General features: G+C 52.3%; 1 protein-coding gene and 1 pseudogene across 1 annotated transcript in view; one reads left to right on the top strand and one right to left on the bottom strand.

Annotated features, from left to right (window-relative positions):
- Window positions 1-12,538, bottom strand: part of Dnajc6 (DnaJ heat shock protein family (Hsp40) member C6) — a 118,929-nt gene that overhangs the window by 72,027 nt on the left and 34,364 nt on the right. The window lies entirely within an intron of this gene.
- Window positions 3,787-4,440, top strand: LOC101572267 (annotated as a pseudogene).

Genomic DNA, 12,538 nt, shown 5'->3' with positions numbered 1-12,538 from the left:
CAGGAAATGCCCAGTAAGACACAAGAAATACCCAGTAAGAGACAGGAAATGCCAAGCAGGAGACAGGAAATGCCCAGGAGGAGACAGGAAATGCCTAGTAGGAGATAGGAAATGCCCAGGAGACAGAAAATACCAGGTAAGAGACAGGAGATGCCACGCAGGAGACAGGAAATGCCTAGTAGGAGAAAGGAAATGCCCAGGAGGAGACAGAAAATGCCAAGAAAGAGACAGGAAATGCCATGTAGAGACAAGAAATACCAAGTAGGAGACAGGAAGTGCCAGGTAGGAGACAGGAAGTGCCAGGTAGGAGACAGGAAGTGCCAGGTAGGAGACAGGAAGTGCCAGGTAGGAGACAGGAAGTGCCAGGTAGGAGACAAGAAATGCCACGTAGGAGACAGGAAAGGCCAAGTGTCAGGAATAACCACCTCTCACAGCAGGTGCATCAGTTCTTTTTATGATTTCTTGTGCTTTCCTGTATTTTCTAAATTTAATATATTTTACTTATCTAATAGACAGTAATTAAAATCCATTAACAAAAACACCCCACAGAAATACCAACACTTAAGGACAGCTTTCAGTGCTCTGCCACTGTCATTCCACCCTCCCGAGTCCTCACAGACTAAGAGATGTCAGGGATGCGAAGGATGGCGACGCAGGCTGAGCCACACAGCCCAGAAACGCGCTCGGTGTCCCCACGGCAGTCCCTCTCGTGCCCTCCTTCCTTCCAGCCCCCTCAAGCCTCCGCTATCTGATCACGACCTGTCTCCTGTTCCTCCTGTCTGCCTTTTACTTTGCTCTTTATTTAGACCTTGTGTCCCCCTTTGGGGAAACCATGTGCCATTTACGCCTGTGTGTCTGAGCGATGGCACAGCCCTTTTCCTACAAACGCCTCCAGTTTGTCCTACTCTGTGGCAGCGCGGCCCTCCACTGTGTGGGCCATCACATTTTCTCTATTCTTTCATTGTCAATGGACACACACAGTTTCCAAGGCTTAGCTATTATGAATTTTGATAGAAAGCTGGCATCAGGCTCTCAGACAGTCATACAGCAAGCTTTATTGTAATGTGAAGGCGCGGTTCATCCTAGCGATTGCGTTTCCAAGAATTTTGTCCCCTTGTGTATACCAGGTACACAGAATGTGTGCTCACATATACTTCAGAATAGCTAGGGGGTCTTTGGTGCTCGCCAGATGAGGAACTGACGGATGCTCCCATGCCAACTGCACGGGCCTGACACGTCACGCTGTACCCCATAATGACGTTCCGTTATTGTGCATCACTAAAAGCAAGAATATGCTTTAGACATCTGTCCAAAGACATTTATTACTGGTCTATAAAGGGATTAGGGTAATGTAATTGACCTCGCTTTCAAAGAAAATAAAGTCTCTCTTCAGGTATTACTACAGAAAATCCTCCCACAAGGTGCTAGTAAAAAAAAAAAATTTTTAATCAAGTTAAAAGCCAGGCATGGTGAGCACGCTTGTAATCCCAGCACTCAAAGAGGCTGAAGCAGGAAAATCACTGAGCGTTCAAGGCCAGACATAGCAGGATTCTGGGGGGGGGGGATTTTAGAAAAAAACTTCTTTCCCTTTCACAGTATCTACTGTACTTTTTGGATTTTATTTACACTTTCAGGTCCTTACTCTAGGGAGACAATAGGATGTTTACACACGCAGCCTGATTTATTTCACTCATGAGTATGGTCTCTAGTAGTGTTCAATTTATCTATAAAAGCCCTGCGTTTATCTCTATAGCTGAGTAATACTCCACTGTGTAATGTGGGCTGGGGCTATAGCGCAGTGGCACAAGAGCTAGCCTGGCAAGCTCAAGGTCCTGGGTTCGATTCCCAGTACAAAAAAAAACCAAAAATTTGAACTAGAATTTTTTAGTAGTACAAGTCAGCTACTTGTACTACTAACTGCTATTGGTTTATTGAAAGGAACAGTTCATGCTTAACTTTTTTATCAATTTTGCATGCCTATATCTGATAATCTGAACAAACATTTTGAAGATTACAATATGCAATAGAACAACCATCGTTTATTTTCTGTCATCTCACTTTTAGATTCTGTATCATTTTAATATTTATTTTATACTTCCTTTAAAATAAAAAATAGAAATAAAAAGCAAAAAACAAAACTGAAATCAAGTTGACAGCAACACACGTCGAAGGCACCCAGGGAACACAGCCGGGTCACCCCTGGTCAGAGGCACGCACACGCCGGTGTGCGGGGACCCATGTGTTCGTGAGTGGGTTGGCAAGAGCCCTCACGTGCACAACAAACAGATCTTCACAGTGAATGCAGCCGCAGCTGACAGAAGCTCCGTGTGAAAAGCAGGACTGACTAGAGCCCAGGGAGAAAGCCAGGGCGGGAGGCTGGCTTTATGCTAGCATCACTGTGAACTGCGTTTCGTGCACACCCAGCCCCGATGTAAACCCACACAGGCTGCACCGGGCTGGGGCGTCGCTCTGGCCACGCTGGGCCTGAAAACAAAGCGAGATCTGAAAGAGAGCGCTCATCTGTCACCACAACACAGGCGCCAAAGCCGCCAGGCCAGCGCTGGGGCCAGGAGGGGATGCCGGAGACAGCGCCCCAGCACACGGCCGGCCGGCCGGCCGGGCCCCTGCCCTGCTGCAGCGACAATGGCCGGGTGGAGACGCCATGGAGTCCTGCCCCAGCGCCAAGCTCCCTGCCTTCTCTCTCCGGTTCACTGTTTCTTTAAGCACCGTGTGCAGTATATGAAGACCCTGCTCGTCATGGGGAGCTGGGGTATGGCATGCCGTCTTCACTCCTGTACACCTCCCCCCCGTCCCCATCTCCTGTTCTCTTCCCTTCCGCCAAAGCTCTCCCTCCCTTCTTCCTGCTGTCTTTTATTTGGCTCTTTATTTACACTTCGGGCTTATCATCTAAGCACACAACTGTGCAATACTTAAGCTTGTGTCTAATTTGTTTCACTCAACATTGTCATCTCAAGGTGCATCCATTTCCTACAGCTGACACAAGTTTATCCTTCTTTATGGCAGAGTAGTACTCCAAGGTGTGTACTTTTCATTATCCACTCATGTGTCGATGGACACACAGGTGCTTCCACGACTGGGCTACTGAGGACTGTGCTGCTATAAACACGGGTGTGCGCGGATCCCTGTAACAAAACGATGTCATTAGCTCTCGGGAAGAAAACTCATCCATGAACTTGAAAGGAATGAAAAGGTCCAAACCCACTCTCAGACTCAGCATTATTATTCTGATTCCAAAACCAGACAAGGGAGCCGGCGAAATAGCTCTGTGGACTAGGCGCCTGCTTTGGCAAGCACTGGGACCAGGGTTTGATCCCCAGTCCTGCATGCCCCACTGGCCCCACCCCTGGGGCCACTGAGCCAGCAACTGAGCCTGACCCCGCCCTCTATAATCCCAGCGCTGGAGAGGCTGTGAACAGGAGGATCACTACCAGTCCAAGCTGCACAGTGAGACCCTGTACCAAATACATACAACAACAAAAAAAAGACAAGGGCCCAGGATTTCAGCTCAGACTCACCCCAGGCCTCTCGGACCCACAACTTGACATGGCTGGGCAGGGCTGCTCCTCAAGCTCTGCATCATGCTGACATGTGAGACCCCAGGCGCCCCCAGAGGACCGGGTCACTGTGGATGTCAACCCCAGGGGCTGTGTGTGCATCGAGACCGGATGACACGGGACAGCGCTGCGTCTTCCTTTCAGTTTCTCTGTGACCTGAGACTCATCTTCATAAAGTCTTCAGTTTGCTTAATAAAAAAACGCTGGGCCCCAGTCACTGAGCCACCGACGACGACTCAGCTGCCTCCCCCTCGAGCCCCCTGCTTCCCGGCGATCCGTCCCCCCCGCCCGCCTTCTCCCGCAGCCACCTTCCGCAGGCCGTTTCCACCGGGGAAAAGGAATCGCATCATATGTCCGCTATCCAGAACCTCCACTCTTTCGACCCCTTTGCTGATGCAAGTAAGGGTGACGACCTGCTTCCTGCCGGCACTGAGGATTATATCCATATAAGAATCCAGCAGAGAAACGGCAGGAAGACCCTCACCACCGTCCAGGGGATCGCTGATGATTAGATAAAAAGAAACTGGTGAAGGCGTTTAAGAAGAAATTTGCCTGCAATGGTACTGTCATTGAGCATTCAGAATATGGAGAAGTAATCCAGCTCCAGGGCAACCAGTGCAAGAACATGCGCCAGTTCCTGGTAGAGATCGGACTGGCCGAGGACGATCAGCTGAAGGTTCACGGGTTTTAAGTGCTTGTGGCTCACTGAAGCTTACGTGAGGATTGCCTTGCAATGAGTAGAGCGCTCCTTCAGTCCCTTGTCACGAGTTTAAAAACCTCACAGCTTGTATAATGTAACCATTGGGGTCCACCTTCACTTGGACTCGTGTAACTCCTTCATGCAATAAACTGAAAAGAGCCATGCCATCTAGTCTGGAAGTCCCTCATTTGAGCGGAGCTCATGCTCTGGGCCGCGGGCAGCGTGTGGCTGGAGCTGCAGTCCCGCGGTGTTTCAGCAGCGCCCCGAGACCTCAGGCAGCTGTGCCTGGCCAGGAGCTCCCCTGCCCGGTCCCTGCCCCTAGGAGAAGGTGCCCACCTGAGCAACCGCAGGGACTCAGGAGAGCGTGGGGTGAGGTGGCAGCATGGCTGTGCCACTAGTGGGACCTCTGGTAGCCAAGAGCCCCGGAGTCCAGCCTGACCAGGTGACAGAGCCGGGTCACCCTCCCTCCAGCGAGGTGGTAACCTGCCCAGCTGGCTGCCCAGGGCATTGGACCAGGTGGCCTAGCTAAGGGACGCCATGCTCCGCACAGAAGCGCACCCGGAGCAGTTAACCTGATGGGCACACTGACCCGAGCTGCTGCGGAGCTCGCAGCCCACTCAGCCGCTGCCCACACCATGGGAAGTCACAAACGGGGTTTGGTTTTCTTTCTCCCTTCTGGTTTGATGTTGTGTAATGTATTTAAGCCCTTATTTAAATAAAACTTGTTTTCAGAAGTGGAAAAAAAAAAAAAGGCTGGCCACTCTCGGAAGGCTGGGGCAGGATTGCTGAGAGAGCTCGCGGCCAGCCTGGGCTCCACAGCGAAACCCGTCTCCACAAGTCCCTCAGTGCTGCCAGGCACAGCGGCAGGAGCCAGCTCAAGTCTTCTCTCAATGCCAGCAGCCCAAATGGTCCCTTAAAGTCACATTGAGGACCTCGTCACTGGGCTCTGTCCTGGCACATGGCTGTCACCCAGGCTGCAAGCTCTTCTCTGCGAAGCTCCCCACACATCTTTGACAGGCAGCCGCACATGTGGCACCTGTGATGTGGACAGTGAGTGTGGGACACAGACCTCGTGCTGCTCCCTGAGGCCAGGGCTACCTGGCAGTGTGCCCCCCAGCTGTGTCCACAGTTCTGGCACTGCCCACAGTCACAGAGGAGCTCCGGGCCCTACTTCTTTCTTCTCTGTGCTTCCAAGGTTTCTTCCATATCAGCTCAAAGCTCCGGGATCTTCCCTGGAGGGCTTCCCAATGCCCCTGGTGAGAGGCTGCACACCCCGAGGGAGCTCCCACCCCCAGCACCCATGCCCACAGGGTGCAGTAGTCCACACCACTGAGCTGAAGATGCCAGGGTGGCATCTGTCACATCTTCCTCTGCGTCCTCCTGGGGGGAAGCAAAGAGCCATTTATACAGTGGACAAGTGGGTAGGGAGCTGCAGGTGGGCGAGGCTTCCATGCACAAACTCCAGGATGGCCTAGGACACTTGAGCACTTTGCTCAGTCCTACACGACACACAAGGTCACAGCTTGGAAATGGCAAAGGTGGCACTATAACTCCCTGTTTTCTGGTTCTCCTCTGCTCAGTGGCTTCCACAAATGCCAGCTGGGGAGGCAGAAAACAAGTGCTGTATGCACAGGGAGGGAAGCAGAGGTCTGGGGCTGCCCTGGGGCCTGCCAGGGGACACAGCGGGTTCACCGTCCCCTGGCATGGTACAAATTAGCTAGGTCAAATTTGTTCTGCATCAGAATGAAACACAGGTTCCTCAGGGTACAGAGGGGCTCCTGACAGCCCTGCCTACCCACCCAGGCGAGAAACACCTCACTACCTGAGGCACAAGTGAAATTTTCAGTTGCTCAGATGGAAGCATACAGGCTGGAAAACAACACTGGGCTTCGCACCTCCAAGCCCAGGCTGGGCTGGGAGCTGGATTGCAGGTGGAAGCACACCCCTAGTGACAGTCAGGTGCCACTTTCCTGGGGTAGGGACTCCCACATGGCCCCAATGGGGGAGGGGGGTTACCCGGGAGAAGGGAGGAGACTGGGCAAGGAGGGGGGTAGAAGCACAAAAAGGGATAAGGAAACTGAAGGTGGAGGGGTAGAGCGCAGGGGGTGGGGGGGACAGAGAGGTGGAGGCGGACACCATGGAGGATTTCAGCATGGGCAGAGAGGAAATTTTGTGTGGCATTACTACAATTTCCGGGTCAGGTTTTTCCTAAGTATGCATCTGTCTCTATGGAGGACAGCTGGTCCTGGGCTCCCACGATCGCCACACTCGGCCCTAGGTGGCCCAGGTCTGCACAGCTGGCCAGTAGTGGACACCTTGTGACACCTGGGCCCATGTCCTCAGCGCCCTCGCAGCACATGGCGGCTGGCAGCACATGGCGGCTCCACAGCACACATCCCACTTCCAGTGATTAGAAGCTCTCCGGCTCCACCCAGCCCACACCCCAGATCCCAGGGTCCCTCTGTCCCTTAGCTGGGCAGTGCAGCCCAGCATCGCCACCTGCTGCCTCCCCAGGCACTGGCTCTGTCTCTCCGGGCACCCCCCTCATCCTAAGTCAGAAGTCCCCAGCGAAGGCCAGTGGCTTTCTCCACCAACCCCTCAGCCAGAAACCAGCCTCTCCCTGGGCTGCAGCAGGAGTTCAGGGGTCCCAGACACTTGTATCAGTGTAGGCCCACAGCTCCATTTAAAACTAACAAAGCCAGGCAGTGGTGTACACCTGTCACCCCAGTACTCCTACTCCAGAAGCTGAGACAAGAGTGTCCCTCCTGCAAGTCAGAGGCCAGCCTGGGCTACACAGTGAGCTTAAGAACAGGCTGAACTGCATAGAAACAGCCTATCTAAAAACAAAAACAGAAGAATTCTGCTAAATAAGGAAGATCACTGTAAGTTTGAGGTCAGCCTAGGCTACAGCGTGAGACCCTGTCTCAAAAAGACAAAAAAAGAAGAAAAGAAATTCTGTTAAATAACTTACCAGTAGGATGAATCATGCAACAGACTTCAGGCAAGAAAGCAATCTTTTGATAAGCTCCTTGTTTCCCAGGGCCGGGCTGCGTATCACTGATCTTTCCTTCCCCCCCAGTGACCTTGCCCAGGTCACTCAGTCTCCCCACTGAGCTGAGGTCCTCTCCGCCAGCCCTTTCACTTCCTTTCTGTCCAGGCTCATTTCTGTCCAAAGCTAGCTGCAGACTCATTTGGGGCGTGGGGGTGGGGGCAGATTTCATTAAGAACGCCCTTTTCAAAAATTCAGTATCTGCTCCTGTTTTCCTTCACCCCACAAGTATTTCTCAGGCTCCGAATAAATACCAAGTGCAAAAGCCAGTAGACAAAGCCCGGCTCAGGATTTATTTTCAGTCTGGAGTGAGCCCCAGGTGAGGCGCGGTCACCAATTGGGAAGTTGAGGCTGCCAAGAACACTGTGGGCAACACAGGTGCATGTGGCCCAGGGGATGGGGGATCCGTGCTGGGTACCAAATGGGGCAGCAGGGAAGGGGACACTAGCCACCTCCTGAGCAAGTGGCCAGCACAAGAGAGGAGGGCCTGGGGGCCCCCAAAGCAACAGGGAGTGCTCCTGGGGGGCTTCGGAGGTCACAGAGGGCTGCTGGGGACCAGGGGAGAGCACCGGGCCTGGGGGACAGGGGTCCCTTCATGGCATATACTGTTCCCCAAGTTTGCAAAGCTGCACACCCAGGGTCTCCCTGCACCGCAGCAAGGTTTCTTCAGCCGGTTCGCGGCCCCCCACCCCTCCAGCACGCATCTACCCACAAGACACAGCTCTCAAGCGTGCTGCAGAAAACTCAAGACAACTTCAGTCCTCCAGCCACTATTTCTCCCCGCTGCAGAGAAAGGAGCGCACAGAACATTTACCCTAAATCCTTCCTTTGCAAACTTAGGGGCTTTTCCCTTCCCCAGTTTACTCAATCCAGAAAAAGCAGAGTCTGTGTGGGCGCAGCGGGCCCTCTCTGCGACTCAGTTCTTCAGCTACAGTCAGAAGGTAACTATTTCCCGCCTTGTGGAATTTTCCCGAGCGTTAACACGACACCATATGTAGTGCTTGGCACAGCGCCTGGACAGTAATCATTAAGTGGCAGCAGAGCACGGTGGCGCACACCTGCAATCCCAGCGTGCAGAAGGCTGAGGCAGGAGCACTGCCGCAAATGGGACCCTCCTGGACTACACAGCAAGACCCTGTCTCAAAAAAAAAAAAAAGGAGCTGCTTTTATTACTAAGATTATTGACTAATGAGCATACACACACACACACACACACACACACACACAATTAAGCTTTGTAGTTTATTCCAGTGCCAATGGTGTTCGTAAGTATACACGTGTATACAGCACACACCCACACATCTGCATGGTACATGGACGTTACGGTCCAAAGTCCTGCCAGGACGCAGCTCAGGAGCACAATGTCCGCTTAGGCGGCTTCGAAAATTCTACAGAAAAGACTTCTGTGGTAAACACAGGTGAAGGACCTGGATTGGACGAGCCCAGAAACAGGAGACCAAAGCTGAGAGGAGTATCTGGGTCCACCTGATGCCCAGCCCCCAGGGGACAAGTGTCTCTAGCAAGGATTATTGTCACGTGTATGTTGGTTACGGCTCTGTGCAGGGTAAAATCTCCCAAGGAAACAGCGCGTCGTGTTGGCACCGCGGTCCAGTGTGTGGCTGTGGAGAGCACACACTGTCTGGAACGGTACTTGTTCAACATACTTTTTATTCCCAGATGCACACTAACAGGTGCTAGCATTCTTCGTCACCCCGATTATTCCAAACGTGATTAAGTCCTGTTTCCATTGATCACTAGGGGCCTTGGTGACGTGGCCTTGGGAACTGGGAAGGCAAAGCCTGGTGCCGGATACTTGGGGCCCAGGCAGGGGCTCCTCTAAGGCAGAGACCAGCCGAGAGGCGCAGAGGCCTGGGAACTGCCCTGCTGCAGCACCCTTGGGAGAGGAGAGAATGACTTCCGGGGACAACTTCATCTAGAAAATAAGCAGAATGGCTAGACAGAAAGGCCAGGGGGCGGGAAGCCCCCTCTGCCACCCACCTGAGTGTCTGGCCACTTAGAAAATGACTGCGTTTCTCTGAACATCTATCCTTCTTCCAGCTTAAAACAAGAAAATTAAAGTAGATTAATATTGTTTTCATTTCAACAGAGAGTCCATACCATGCCTAACAGGAAATCTATTTCACACACTAAGGAAAAAACTCTACCCAGGCATGGTGGGGCACGCCTATAGTGCCAGTCTGAGGATGCTGAGGCAGGAGGATCCCAAAAGTTCGAGGTCAGCCTAGGCTACATTGTGACCTCAAGGCCAGCCTGGCCTACAGAGCAAGACCCTGTCCCAACAAAACAAAACAACCCAGCTTTCAAGAGGCTGAGGCAAGAGGATCACAGCAAGTTCAAGGCCAGAATGAACTTCACCATAGCAAGACCCTGCCTCAAGGCAAACAAACACACAAACAAAAAAGACTTGGAGACAAAGCTCGAAGACCGAAGACCGAAGGCCCTTTTACCTTGAACAAATCTCCCATCTCCCACCACAAGTCCTGGTGTAGTGAAAGGGAGAGGCAGGCAGGGACATTGTAAATTATTTCCACACTGTTTTAAGCCTCGCTAAAGCTCTGGGGTAAGCACAGCCCTTGAACCTCCTCTTTTATGGAGAGGGGAAACGTACACGACACAGACTTTAAAGGGTTGCTGCAGGCTGGAGAGATAGCTCAGCAGTCTAAACACCTGCCAAGCAAAAGCAAGGACCTGGGTTCGAGCCCTGGTACCAAATGCTGTGCCGGTCCTGCCCCAGGCGCACCACGCCAGCCACCAAGACTGAGCGTGGTGGCACACGTCTATAATCCCTGCTTTGGGGAAGCTGAAACAGGAGGATCACTATGAGTCCGAGCTACGTAGTGAGGCCCTGTACCAAATACATAAACTTAAAAAGAAAGAAAGAAAGAAAGAAAGAAAGAAAGAAAGAAAGAAAGAAAGAAAGAAAGAAAGGTTGCTAGGTTTTTAACCAGGAACACTAGTGAGATTTGGCCCCACCCCCAGACCACAGAAACAGACCCTGCTTGTCTTACCAGTTTAATAGAATTCTGGGAAATAAGAATCATGTCAAAGGGCTATTCTCTCAACAAAACAAACAAAAATCCACACACGGGTAAGGCATTAAGTACTAAGCTTTAAGTTCCCTAGAAAGATAGTGATGTATTTTTTCCATTCAAAAATACCTCTTCCAGTACAAAACTGCCACAAACCAGCTTTCCTGGCCAAATAAATAGGGAGATTACTGTTGCATCAGAAGTGATCGATGAGTTTAATTAAATATTCTAAACAAGTGGATACATTTACACAAATAGGGAGATTACTGTTCCATTAGAAGTGATAGACGAGTTTAATTAAGTATTCTAAACAAATGGATACGTTTACACTGCCCAAGCCACACTCGCAGGCTTTTGGGGAAAAATTTAAGAAACAAACCTCTAATTAGCACAAGATCTACAGATGCACTGGGGCACTAGGAAGCGAAGCTGGCTCTCGGGCCCTTCACTCCAGGCCCAGCGCCCCTCACTCCAAGCAGCTCCCTCCCACCTGCATTCTCCAAGTTCCCACCCTGAAGGTCAGACTGCAGCAGCCCAGAAGTTCCCCTACCAGGGCCACAGTGACAGGGAGGGCGACACCCCTGTTGTCCCAGGTGGGCCACGTGTAACAGGTGACTCCTGCAACAGCATTCTAAAGAGCACGGCACCGTCCAGGTGATGCACCCGCCACAGATAAACACTGCTGAAGGAAGTGAATTCGCTTGTCTCTCAGCCTGTTGAAAAAGCCTGATTTAGTGAAAAGGGAGATCTTAGCATCCAGCACTTAAGGTAGCTGCCTGTGTAAACGATTCCCTACTGTTTTTCTGCATACTACACACAGGGCCTGGGGCGTAATGAGGCCCAAGAAATGACAATGAATTATTCTGTAAGGTAACATACTTTAAAAACAAATTCCAGGCTTTGGGGGGGGGGTTGGGGGAGTGGGGGGTTCTTTGGGGTTTTTTGAGACAGATCTTATGTAGCCCAGGCTGGCCTGGAACTTTCAGTGATCTTCCTGCCTCAGCCTCCGGAGTGCTAAACTACAGGTGTGTACCACCCTGCCAGACTCCCGTATTCCAACACTTAAAAGGTTAATTCTTCCAACAGGGGAAACACCTGGCCTTCTTTACATGCCCCCAAAATGTGACTCCCCTGTACTCACTTGAAATGTATTCACTTCAATTATTTGTTTACACACCATGTTCCAAAAATGATTATAGACTGGCTGTCAATCCACATACAGATCTGTTGATAATGTAAAGGAAACAAGTATGGTGTCCCACACCTATAATCCCAGCACTCAGGAGGCTGAGGCCGGAGGATCTCCAAAAGTTTGAGGCCAGCCTGGGTTACATAATGGGCTCTGTCTCAAAACAAAAAAGAAGTAAACATCAGCAGACCCAGTCAAAAGAGGATCCCACCGATACACCACAAATAAGAGAAAACATCAACCCAACAACCACGTAGGCTGCAACCCTGGGCAGCTCTGGGCCCCTAGGGGCAGGGGTCTGGGAGGGCATCCCAGTGCCTCCCCGAACTTCCAAGAGCACGACGTTTCCAGCGGGGCACACTTGAATTCTAGGATATCTCGCCCCACGTTGGAGATGGGGAAACAGAAAGTCGCTGCCCCAGGAGAGCTGTCACACAAGTGAGCCCTTGTCCGCAAAACTGAGTTAACTTCAGCTTGGTTTCATACATGAGATACTTCCCGCCAAGTCCTCAGCAGCCCAAACTGATGCTCCCTCTCTGGGTCACCCGGGTGGCAGGGAGCTCTGCGCCCTGCACCCCCACACGGGGGGGGGGGGCTTTCACACAATGCTTTGCCACTCCTGCACAAACTCGAAAGCCTGCATGAAGTTTGGAGGCGCTTCAGACCCTGTCCGGGCAGCTACCGCGCTGCAGCCCACGCCACGCACACGGACCTGGTGAACCAGACCGAAGCGGCAGGAGCGGGGACGCCACGCGCGCGCTGCAAAGCTTAGGAGGAGCGTGGGAAGGCGCCGGGTCCCAGGGAACCCCGATTCGAACCCGAACCCCAGCAGGGCGCGGCCGAGCAGAGGCTGCACCCGGCACCAGGGGACGGACGCCGGCCCAGACGCCATCGCCCGCGGAGGCTCGGCAGCTCCGGCCTCGGCCTCCCCAGGGACCCTGCGCGGCGGCCTCGTCCCCGGCCCGGCCTGGCCCC

The sequence above is a fragment of the Octodon degus genome, unplaced genomic scaffold (assembly GCF_000260255.1).
Source record: "Octodon degus isolate 3935 unplaced genomic scaffold, OctDeg1.0 scaffold00057, whole genome shotgun sequence".
Classification (NCBI taxonomy): Eukaryota; Metazoa; Chordata; class Mammalia; order Rodentia; family Octodontidae; genus Octodon; species Octodon degus.
The sequence above is the reverse complement of the archived record's forward strand: the minus strand, read 5'-3'. Positions and strand labels throughout refer to the sequence as shown.